The sequence below is a fragment of the Halictus rubicundus genome, chromosome 1 (assembly GCF_050948215.1).
Source record: "Halictus rubicundus isolate RS-2024b chromosome 1, iyHalRubi1_principal, whole genome shotgun sequence".
Lineage (NCBI taxonomy): Eukaryota > Metazoa > Arthropoda > Insecta > Hymenoptera > Halictidae > Halictus > Halictus rubicundus.
This window is the reverse complement of record NC_135149.1, coordinates 7507723-7520344: the sequence shown is the minus strand read 5'-3', so window position 1 is coordinate 7520344 and position 12622 is coordinate 7507723. Positions and strand designations below refer to the sequence as shown.

Here is a 12622-nt window from a genome sequence, read left to right as displayed (position 1 = left end):
CAAGCTTGTCGCTGGTATATAAATTATTAGCCAAAAGAACCACACTGGTTGGCACAATACGCGGAAACAAAAGAGAACTCACAAAAATTTGTAAACCGAAGAAGGCTCGCTTTTCGTCGCTGCTGTATCGATCAAATGAGATTACACTCACAATTTATAAAAGTAAGCCGAAGAAGAAAGTTTTTATCCTGAGCTCAAAACATAAAACCGTCAAAATTGGAAAAAGCGAAAAGGGCCTACCTGAAACGGTCGAATTTTATAATAAAACAAAATTTGGGGTAGATATAGCAGACCAAATGGCAAAAAATATAGCGTGAAGTCGGGATCAAGAAGATGGCCACTTCAAGTATTTTTTAATATTTTAGATTTAGCTGGCATAAATGCCCGGATTTTATATAAGGAAACCACAGGTGAGCAGATATCCAGAAAAGATTTTATGTTTCAATTAGCAGATGAACTTGCCGCTGACTATGAAAAATCACGGATAAAACAAAGAGCATCTGAGATCCAAAGTACGCAAAGAACTCACCTTATTCACGCAAATGGTGTCGGATAGGGTACTGTAATAATAATAAGACTATCATCACCTTTTGCAATCTTTGTAAACAATATGTATGCGGAAAATGCACGCAGAAGAAACTGTACGTTTGTAAGAACTGTGACGAGTGATAACTTTTGTACCTAATAATTTAAGTTGTATTTGTATTTTATTTATTCTATTACGTTTATTATTATTATATTATTATATTATACTTCTTATATTTACCAATGGAAATTTATTTTAATATTCTTGTTACCAAAGATTTTGGTTCTAAATATTCTTCATTATTGTACTTATTGTTATTATATAGTTTTTATGATCTCAGAACATGCAGTTCCTTTTGTAAGATAATAATAAATCAATAAATATAGAAATATTCTACTATTACGTATTTTTTAAAGACCAGTCATTTTGACTGGTTTTGGTAGAGATAGCTACGTCTCAACTGTCGCTAGTTCTAGTGTTAATAGTAAGAAATAAGGAATATGGTGTGAGATATGGAAGAACCCATTTGTTGACCAGGAGTTCGAAAGTGTACAAACATGTCATTTGAATTTATTCTATAAAAATGTTTGCAACCGCACATTCTCCGTTCTGCGGAAACGGTTAACCTAAACTCTCGTTCGTCGATCAATTTGTCGCCGCCCACGTGCTCAGCTGCGCGGACCCGCGTTCTCGAGCGATCGAATCGAAAGTATGCTAAACCGAAAGTGACACCTCGAGGGTGTACGCGTGCAAAATCGGCTCTTGGAGGCTCTCATCTAGCACGTGCGTTCTTTCGGCAGAAAGATTGCGGAGAATGCAGTTGCACCGGTCCCCGTTGCCCGGTGATTGCTGCGTCTCGGTCCGGGTAGCGTACATGCGCCGATACCATTGCTCACTTGCGGCTGTGTAATTGCGAGATCGAGCGGGATGTAATCGTTTGAAAAACACGAAGCTTTATTAATAATATTCTTGTTCGTCCGGAAAGCGACCCCCCCCCCCCTCCCACCCTCTGTAAACGCAGCGCTTTCCCGTCCGGCTCGTTTGCGCGATTTACGCCCCGGCCGTCGCACTTTGTATTCCGCTATTAGTTTTTATATCTCGATAAGATTACCGCGGGTCGGAGCAACTATGCGGTCGGAACGAATATCCTGTTCCACCGATATGGCCGATGCGAAATATTTGCGATGCTGTTTGCTCGATATTTCGTCCGGCTACCAGATATCGCTCTCGTCGTGCTCGTCTTCCAATCGCAACGACCGTTTCTACTCGAACTTCGCTCACGGTTCTTTATCATATTTTAAAGATTTCGTTTTCCAACGTACGCGTAAACAGTTTGCACGGTAGTACCCGAAATTACGGGGTCGGGTCGGGAATTTTTTTCGGGGACTCTTATTCTTATTCTCAAGTCTGTGGAAGGTTTTTCTGAACGTTGAAATGTTTGACATTGCACAATATACGTAACGAATTGAGAAAAATCAAGTATAACTTTGGTCCTCATAGAAAACACGTCGAAAAAATTGGTTTTTATTTTTTTTCAACTACGAAGCCCCACAGCTAAAAATATGATAAGATTGGAGATAGCGTTGGTGGCAACACCTTGTTGATAAATTAATTTCCAGGGTGGTCGCTCTTAAGCTCCGATATGAAATCTGTATTGGTTTAAATTTTTCTGGTTTTTGTTTTTATACAACCAGAATTTGCATCTAAAAAATCGGAAAAAATTCTCGAATATGTGGTTCGATATGGTAAATGTGTCAGATTTTTTAAAGAATTTTTAGATGCGATTTAATGGGGAAAATGGGGCAAACATTGGGTTTTACTTTGCTCCCCGTAACTACCCGTACAGACTAGATGTAGGACTGAAACTTCATAGAAAGGGTTCTTTCTTGGTATGCTATCTAACGAACCATTTCCGGTCCAAATCTAGACTCTTTATATTCTTCAAAAGAATATTAGAAATAAAAAATCAAATATAGCTTGTAGGTTCAATCTTTAAAGAAATCTGTAAAGAAATTAATGAGTTTCGTCTGACATTGATGACTTTCCTAGTTTCTTAGTTACCGTGCATGCCAGTTCAAAATACGTGTTTTCGAGGAGTCTTGTATATCATATAATAAATAATAATCGATCTGCTTACATCCCAGGAAAGTCTAGTCCCACGTATGCAATAGTTATTCCAAAAGAAAATTCGAAAAGATCGCTTTCACTGCTGTTACACTATTTCTCAAGTGAAACAGCAGCCAACTGATATACTTGTCAGACGCAAAGCAACTCGGGCAGTGTCACTCACGATAAAAGAACACGGAACTGCCACCGAACGCGTTGCAACGTCTCTATTTCATTCGACCTATCAGCGGAAATGAACAAAAGTTTATTTCGTTAATGATCAGCCGAATGATCCTTGGCCCCTGACTATCGTAAAGCAAGTACTATGGCATAAGAGCCGTGTTCTCGTAAATCATCGCCTGTCGTAGATAAACGAATGTCCTTATTGTCTCCCCGTGTGCCACGTACAGCTACATGTTCCCGTTTCTGCTACCAAGATACGGTCCCGCGACACGTACACCTGCGCATATTTAAATATGCGCTCGTGGATTCGCGCGATACCGATTTCATGTACGTACGTCGGCAATTGTATAGATCACGGCAATTAATCTAGGCCCGTGAACGGAGGCCCGCTCGCGTTTCACGGGAGGAGAAATTTACATCACCCGGTGAGCGTTAACCGAGCTCCTTTAAAACCGCTCGCTCTGGCGGCACTTTGCGCGCCGACCGATCCAAAAAATTCGATAAGGGAATTGCTATTGTAATTAGCCGCTCGGACGACGATTTATACGGATTTTGCCGGATCGGCAATTAGTCGCGCGGAACTGAATGTCCGATGAGGGACATTCGTTTCTCCCACGATCCCTGCGACCGTTTGGGGACTTACCGGAACGGGAGTTGCGCAAGCCTGATCGAAATATTCGGGACTGAGGATGAAGTGACATAATTATGGAAATGGAACCGTAATTTGTCGAGGGTCCGAAAAGTTGTTGGAAGTTTCTTAATTTTATTGAAGTTGATAACGCTGTCAGTTTGCATATTTGCTTATATATACATTTTCTGTGTAAATTGTTAGATCAATTTATTGGATTGGTGGAGTAGTTATATTCGAAGTAGATACAGTTGTGTAATAGCATAGATAATTTAGAAATTTGCATTTTCCTAGAGGTTCATAAAATTGATAAAATAATGACAGCTTCAGGTAGTTAGGTTTTGAATGTTGCTAATACAGGGTGTCCGAGAAAAATGTGTACACTGTTTAATATATGAATAAAAACTGAAGTTGTAATCATTCAAACTGTGTACACATTTTTTTGGGACACCCTGTATACAGGTGTTTGAACACTTGTTGGAATTTGATCAAGAGTCTTCTACCATTATTATACAACGAATTTTTGTGCAAATAATTACACTCGTAGACTGTTTTCTATAATTCTGAATACAGGAAAAATTGACTTTTTCCTTTTAGTAAATTATAATATAATTATAATAAATTATAATTATAAGATTATAATCCTTTGTAGTAAAAATCAGATAGAGACATCGTTAATGTCTTTTAATGTAAACGTACAAAAATCGGTAATTGAATTCAAGAATTAAATTTAATGATTATGATAATCATAATGTATTAAAAGAATTGTGAATTATTCTTGAATTTTGAAAGTAAAAATTACAAATTTTATAACATCGTCGAATCTAACTTTCCAATAACGATCATCTGAGTTTCTATCATTATGATTTTCTCAAGATATGTTCTTATCAGCTTTTACTGCAACTAAGAAAGTGCTTCTAATGAATGCTCTATCGCATAAAATATAGAACAAAGTATAGGCACAGTCCATATGGAAATTATCCGACTGCTTTATTTGAAGCCTGAAGCATCGATTTTCCTCTAACTTTAGATATTGCATTTTTATTAGTGCAACACACAGTTACGTACCATTTTCAGTTTGCAATATTAACTTCGTTTGCCAGATTGAAACTAAGGTGCGGAGATTACTATTTAATTGGAAATGTGTGAATGAAATAACCGTATGTTTCGTATTTAATGGAGAATGTCTGTGTGCTCAAATATTTAGGAACAGTGGTGTAAATTATAAATCCTATCGAGCATTTGTCAGATGTTGTAGAGTAAAGATCGTACATAATTGTAGACTTTTAATTATACAAATCTGCAACCATAAATGTCATTTCTGACTTGTAATATTCTGTAAATAAATTATCTGGAAATTATAATGATCGCAGAAGGTAAATTATTTCCTCTATAAGTATCTGACAAGCTAATCGTCAGCTGTAAAAATGTACAGATAATTTAAAACACCAATATTTAAAAATGTCAGAATAAATGTCTATTTTAAAAATATATGAAACGATTGAGCAAGGGTGAAATTATTCTCCGTGAGAAGGATCTTCGTGATCAGTCAGTCCTGGTTAAATATATCGCGGCTTTTGATAATTGAGCTATTACATTGAACGTTTGATGTATTGTACAGCTAATTAAAAACTCGGTACACTCAGCGATTTGTAAAGTGTGCATAGATAATAATTTAAGTAGGTGGCAAGTTAGAGATGAGTATCAGTACCACTATGCCGTGAACTACGATTCTGGTTAAAGGTCTAAATCGTTTTCTAGTAGGAGACAGGCTAACCTTTATCAGATTTTATCGCACATCTTCTGGTTGCAAAGGTCTCGCGGATCTCAGATCTGATGTCCCGTAAAAAGAGCTATTTTTTGAAACGGTGCCCAATTCTGTAGCGGTGCAATTATCTTATGAAGACGTCTCGAACGTTCCATATTCATTGTAAAATATTTCCATTTTTTATTTAAAATATTTACCATTCCTATATCTAGATTAGACTACGGATTTTATGCATTTATGAGAAAAATGAGTTGGTACAACACAATGCAGTGAAAATATTAGGAGATTTTTAGAAGAATCCGATTATTCGTAACCGTTTTATCCGTTATTCGTATACGTAGAACATAGAATATAGAATTTGGAATCTATAGGATATGTAGAACATAGAATATAGAATTTGGAATCTATAGAATATGTAGAACATAGAATACAGATTATATAGAATATGTAGAACATAGAATATAGATTCTAAAGAATATGTAGAACATAGAATACAGATTATATAGAATATGTAGAACATAGAATATAGATTCTAAAGAATATGTAGAACATAGAATACAGATTATATAGAATATGTAGAGCATAGAATATAGATTATATAGAATATGTAGAACATAGAATATAGATTATATAGAATTTGGAATGTATAGAATATAGACTATAGAAAGCATTAGTTTATCGTATACACCGCATAATTAACCCGACGAAGATTTTTAATCTGGAATTTTACAATAACTTAAAAAGTTGTACCTCCTTTCTTTTAACAGAAACCACATAGTGCACTGTAGATATCCTAAAAACAATGGAAAAAGAATATTTAGGAATAATCAAATAATATTTTAAACATCAATATTTTATTTAGGATTATTGTTACTGACCGCAAAAACCATTTATTACTCGTTTTCAAACAAATCAAATGTCCCGTTCGATCCCCTCCGCGATGTTCGAAATCCATTAATAACATCTTCGTCGAACAACATTAATAAACCATCAAATACCAGAACAGTTCGGCCCATCATTTTGCATCAGCGATCGAGCGGAATGCACCGTGCAGAAAAATCCTCGCGGCATCGTAAATTCCACGGTCACTTTCATTAATAAAATTAAATTATTCTATCTTATCGAACCGTTTTATCGTACGCTGTCGCGCACTGTCCGCGACCATAAACTTCGATTCGTTCTTCCTCGCCGCTCTGTCCAGGCCTATTAATCCATTTCTCCTATCTCGTTCATAAACCATTCTCAAGGTAGCTCTCGTTCCGCAACTTCTTCGTCGATTAGGCGAGTTTTCCGCGTTGGTTACGACTAGGTGGCCGGGTGTTTGGACGTCGATTAATCGGAACGATTCCCATTAAATTGACGAAATATTGCCTATCGTCGGTATTAATTGGCGAACCGATCCTGGAACGGCAGCGCAATTTGTCTACGCGTTTAGTATAGCCGGCATTAATTCCCTTATGCGATTTAAGTGACCTTTGAGCTGAAAGTCGCCGGGTTTCGAGCTGATTCAGATCGCTGCTAGATACGCCGGTGGGTGGTCACGTTTGGTGTATAATTAATTGAAATGTTCTGTGTCTCGACTCGTTACGCTTTGATAGAACCGTGCCTCGTAATGCGGACAAAACGTTCCCCTCGCTATATTAATTAGACACTATGTTGCGGTGAAAGAGGGAACGGGCTCTCGGCTGCAATTTGTCTCGAAATCGTTCGCAAAATACTAATTTGGAAGCTAACTGGCCTCAGAGAAATCTTGCGAACTGGTGTTTCGCTCATTCTGGTCCCAGATATCGAGACGACTGATCTCAGCTGACGGTTTGCCGCGTTGCTCGCTCACGTGTACATATATATATATATATAGATCCTAGAGAAGTCGAGCGGATCTTGTTTAATTAATCGAATCAATAGCGAATAGCATGTTAGCCGGAGATCTTTAATGTTGCGCTAGCTCGTTCGCGTGTTCCCCGGCTGTACGCCGATGTTACTTAATTCAAGGTGATATATTGTTCGAGTAATACTAATTAGAAACTTTAGCCGATGCACTGTACGAAGTGCGTTTCGTCTCGCTATTTGTCAGCCGGGCTCGCATTATTTAATGACTGCGAGCGATCGAGTGTTTCGCTCCGGCGAAATCATTTCCTTCGGTCGGTCTGGTGCTCTTTTTCGAACGGTGGCGTCGGGAATAATTGCCAACTATGTTTCTGGCGCTAGAGGCCTGTTCAGACACTGCGAAATAAAATTATAAAGATTTTCAGACGCGGCAGATGCTTTCGATGCATTAGAGGATTCCCACGGCTACGTTCTTTCATTTTTAAATACTTCGAGTACCGAGTTCTTCGTGGAAATATTCTATTGAGAAGCAATTTAATGTACTCTCAATAAGCTTTCACTTTAGATATTTAATTTTATCCCATAACGTTCAGTGAACTGTTCCTTGCGTCATTCAATGTCAAATACGTTAAAATATTCTACCGTTGTGGCATATACAATGTGATATATAGACTGCGAATTTTTATGCAAAATAAAAATTTTCTCAGTAAATTGTAAGCCACAGAATTTAAATAAAAATGTTTTTTTTCTCCCAATAGTTTTAATAACTCGAATACAACGCAATAGAGCTTTCAAATTTTTTCAGTTTTATCATACATGCATAAAATCCCCAGTCTTGTGACACGTAATATATATATACAGGGTGAGGCACCTAAAACAAGCTACCTGAACAATTTCTACATTTTTTGAGATAGAAAGAAACGTTCCAGACAAAAGTTATTTGGTTTCGAGGGACCCATTGCATGGTGTATATAACTTTTTTTGAAGTAGAGATGCTTAGGAGATTTGGGAGATATCGTTCAAGGTCATTTAAGGTCATAAACGTAAAAAAGGATGAAAAATATAAATTCACTGTAAATTAATTCATTCGTTTATAATGTGAAATATATTTATAATGGCGTCTCGAAATTATCGAATTATTTTTTAAAACTATTAACAGTATTGTACAAATCTAAGATCAAATAACCGCAAAATCTTTGTAGAAACTGACGTATTTTTGTTTTTAGGAAATCGGTCGGATCGCCATCATCACATGTTAACAGATCAATCATTTCTCGGTACGTGTAACGATCCTTTCCGTAAGTATTAAACTAATCATACGTTTCCATCGAACCTTCCATCAAGAATGATATTAGTACTTGTTGCTAGAGTCGTTAGCTTGCGTTACCTTCTTCCGGAAATGTGGACGCAATACGAACCGCGACCCTCCCTTACCGGTTCACATAATTGTTCTGGATTTTCTACGTCTCAATCAGGTTTCTATTTCTGTCCTCCTGTTTCTGAGCTACACCTGCACAGTTTGTGATCGTTTCTAGATCACCGATAGGTAGAATTTTATTTGAATAATCCGTACGTGCTTGGGAACGGTATTTACGAGTTTAAGTCTGATCTTTATGAACGCTTATGCATGGTATAATCGAGTCTGTGGAGAGTCGCTTGCGTCTCAGCTTGACAAGAACTTTACTTCTTTATTGCCTTGTTCCTAATTATACATACACAGTCTGTAACAAAGAAGACACAATATTTTCTATTAAATTAATTTCCAAATATTCGATTTAAATAATATTAATAAACATAATACTATAGGTAATTCGTTCTTTGTTTACAGCTATTGTAAAATAATACAAATTCAGCCTGATTGTTCTTGTAAGTTCACGTACCTACTAATATCAAATATGAAGTTATTCATAAATCATAATTGGTTGAATTAAAGACAATACGAGTGCAATATTACTGTTAGTCTGTTTTATTGATATCTTTTACTGTACATTTATACAAAAGCAAAAAAGAAGCAATGTTTAAGCAACAAATGTTTTGAATTAAATGTTCTGAAATAGAGATACAATAAGACTAACGTGTACTTAGAATTAAAAGAATTACATACAAGATAAAATAATATTAAATGATAATATTAAAATATTACAAAACATTGAGACGTTAATATTAAAATACTAAATACAATTAAAACACTGTTAATATTAAAAATCCAATATAAATACTACTATATTAATATCAACATATTAATATTAATTTTAATATTAATATTAGTATATTAATATATATATATATATAACAAATGTAAATATAAATGTACACATCTATAATAATGTATTAATATATATTAATATATTTATATTAAAATTAAAATATTGTAATATTTAATGACGTTACACTATTTTCGACTTTTTAAGATGACTAGAAAAGAAAGTAGATTTTCGTTTCACTTCGATTTCTTACGAATGATTTGGACAGTTATCATTTTACACAAAGATTTGCTACGCAAGAAACTACAAAAAATCCTATAAAACCTTCGATCCCTGAACGAACCCAACATCAGCAGGATTAGTGAACTCCGTCGAACGTTGTAAATAAAAAATTGCCTTGCTCGTACAAGAGGAGCTTGTAAAAAGCCGTGTATGCGACAGGTTACAGTGGAAAACAGATCGTTCGATGTGTAATAGTCGAACATTCAGAGCGTAATTGTTCCGGATTCGCTATGTCTCTATCCGGATTGGTCTTTTTGTGATCCTGCTGAACGACGAGAACGGGGGGGGACGATTTATTTCTCCCGCTACATTAACGCTCTCGACGAGCCAGTTTTACGCGTTGCTGAACGCAGGCCGACCTTTCGCGGATCGGAAACCGATCATCCGCTTATTCGATTCTTCGGCGTCCCCTTTACCCGTTCTGTTCTGCTCTCTCTCTCTCTCTCTCTCTCTCTCTCTCTCTCTCTCTCTCTCTCTCTCTTTTTTCCACGCCGTTCCTCCTTTCCCTCGACCTCTCTCCAGTGTCTCCTGATTCGCCCTGAGCACCGTCACGTATCTCATGCCATCTTTCCCTCGGCAAATCGCTATCGATCGAGATCGCGGTCGTGTAGGAACATTACGTTGAAATTGCGCTATCCGTTTGACCCCGGTGTGGGATCGTCGTCGCGCCTCGATCTCGTTTCTCTATCCCCGTCCCACGGAAACGATACTGTCACCGTTACCCTCGATCATCCAGCCATGCTAATGGCCGCTCTATTTTTCCCTTTGAAACCGTAACCTTTTTGCTTTTGGAAACCATTTTCACCCTTCCGTGTTCCCACACTGACGGCCCACTCACTTTTTATTTCTAGATGTTGCACCGGGTCCAACAGGAAGATCGTTTATCATTGAGTTAGGAGCTGGAAGTAATTAAAGAATAACCTTTTCAGAGCTTTCTTTATGGCAGAGATCGAAGCAAAGAGTCAGCTTTTATTTCTCTAGAAATTCTGCTCGAATGTTTCATACGTTTTAATTTGTTTAAGATATCTTGTGGACCTTCTGTAGAAAGAAAGGTTTCTTTTAGGAACATTTTGAAAATATCTTCCTATGGATAAAATACAATGTTACGAATACCAAATGAAACGAATTACGAATTATGATCTGAACATCATTTTATTAATTCTGAACAACGGGAATAATCAGATTTTAAACTTTCTCATCTTACGTTAGCATTTCATTCTTCAAGAAGGCAAAGTTAATTATTTATGCATTTATCGTTGTGTCAATTTGACACCGAAGGACAGATTAAGCTGTTAAAAATTGTTCTGATTAAAATTACACAAACAAGGACATTTTTCAAAAAATTCTACAAAAAGAATTTCACAATTCATTGGATTCCAGCAATAAGTTTTAAAAAATTGGTTTATTTTGGACGATTTGAAATGCGATATTATTAGTGCCGCTTACTACTATCGCCGAGACTGTTAAACGCGCCGCAAACAATACCGTTCGAGTTCATTCGGTTGTGTCGCTCGTTACGAGTACATTATGGTCGTTGCCGGCGCGCAAAATGGCCTGCCGATGGAACTCGCTTACGCGGCGCGTCGCCATTGTTCCGTGTTTTGGACTTCGATTGCGTTCTTAGCGGGAGACAATGCGTCATTGTTAAATAAGGTGAAGATCTTCGATACACTGGCACCTCTTTTGGAAAATGATTCATGGTGTTCTTTGAACCGAGACCTGAACCTAACAAAGTAGCCGCTGGTAACTGGTTCGCAAGTTACTTGCAAGTGAACTGGAAGTGTTCGGGTCTCGGATCGTTGGAATGTTCTAACCCTTCAGGAGCGACGTCAGGTGCTGATCTGGCGAATATTTAAAAATTTATTACACGTTACAGATTGTTAGACGCGATACAGTTTACCATTTACTTTCTCGAATTTGAACATAGTTATGGAAAATATCAAGAAGTCTAAGCCACACGTTGCGAATCACCGCGGACCCAACCATTGTCATGCGAGGGTTAAGTCAACTGCGAGGTTATGGAAATTTAATATTTATTTAAACGAAATAAGAGAACATAGCTTTTTATTTTTAGGCTAATACATAAATGATTTTAGCAGCATTTTATACAGTTGATGTTTTGACAGCAGTATGGTTTTCGAGATCTTGGAGCATCTTGAAGAATTAAATCCCCCTTAAGATTGAACAAAATTGCACTAAAAGCGGCTAGCGCTTTATAAAAATAACAAGGCAGAATTTATTTAGCTTATACGCGATTTCTCTTCTAACAAGTGCTAGAATAAAAATATGAGTTCTGCCATTTCGCGTGAGATCTTCATGATTTCGATAATCGCGACACAAAATGTACAAAATCGATCATTCGACCGGTGGCGGTAGGTGTAGCGTTGAATAGCGTCGCGGGCGGAGATTTCGGACGGATTCGAAGGATGCGCCGAAGTTAATTGTGCTTTCATCGCGACATAAAATCGGCGAATGTGTCCGAAAGGGGATGAGGCGGGGGGTGGGTGATTTGGATCAACGGTGACGTCAAACGAAGCAGCAGACGGTTATTTTGAGAGAGGACGGTTGGTGAGAGGAGAGGGGCGAGGTCGAGTCTCGGAGTCTCATGCGATGAGTTCGGGTCAGCTCGCTTTGCTCGCGGGAGTCACCCACGCCACCCTTTTTTTCTTGGCGGTGATCCAGCGAATGGTGTCGTCTTCGCGCTCGAAACCCAGCGGAATCGCGTTCGATAATACCTCGAACGAATAATCTTGGTTTCTCAAGCGAGTCACGATCCCCTTCGGGCGGCGAACATTGGCCGTTTTCCTTGATCGTATATTTTCTTCGAAAACAACCATCGTTATTGATGGGACTGCTGAATGGAAAGGTGAAAATTCAAAAAACTCGCTTTTGTTTAGAATGTATCAATAGCACACACAGAAACTGTATCTCTATAGTTTCATACAAAAAAAAACATGTATTTGTTAAAAATCACTTTATCTGTAAACTTAAAATTTCCATTGTTTGCTAAAATGTACTTTTGTCACTACACTTTAATTGCAAGAGATTCTGAGAATTTGTTGGGTGAGATCGAACACTTGGATTCGGATAGTCACTGT

At 37.4% G+C, this 12622-nt stretch overlaps 1 long non-coding RNA gene across 1 annotated transcript in view; it reads left to right on the top strand.

Moving 5' to 3' along the window:
• The window catches only part of LOC143353598 (uncharacterized), a 101926-nt gene that overhangs the window by 33544 nt on the left and 55760 nt on the right, over positions 1-12622 (top strand). The window contains exon 2 of the long non-coding RNA XR_013082174.1: positions 8265-8315. This is a non-coding gene — a long non-coding RNA (uncharacterized LOC143353598). The remainder of the gene's footprint in view (positions 1-8264; positions 8316-12622) is intronic.